Genomic DNA, 252 nt, shown 5'->3' on the forward strand with positions numbered 1-252 from the left:
AATTCATACTTAATATCCTAATAATGATGAATTAACTATATACATTTAATCTAGACCAGATGTATAACTATAAAATATTCCCTACACATGCTCCATAATATCATCATCATCAAAGTACTATACTGTGTTTGTGATTCTTTGCTGATGTGTGTTACCAAGATCATCAGACTATGTAAGCTGACTCTTATTGTGCACATGAGCTATCTCCTGCGATGTTAAGGTCATTGTATAGGGGAAAATTTAAGATAACTG

General features: G+C 31.7%; 1 protein-coding gene across 1 annotated transcript in view; it reads right to left on the minus strand.

Moving 5' to 3' along the window:
- LOC119587781 (cilia- and flagella-associated protein 251-like) overlaps positions 1-252 on the minus strand; it is a gene marked incomplete in the record, with an annotated part of 14,330 nt that overhangs the window by 8,878 nt on the left and 5,200 nt on the right.

This window comes from Penaeus monodon, chromosome 23, assembly GCF_015228065.2.
Source record: "Penaeus monodon isolate SGIC_2016 chromosome 23, NSTDA_Pmon_1, whole genome shotgun sequence".
NCBI classification, from domain to species: Eukaryota; Metazoa; Arthropoda; class Malacostraca; order Decapoda; family Penaeidae; genus Penaeus; species Penaeus monodon.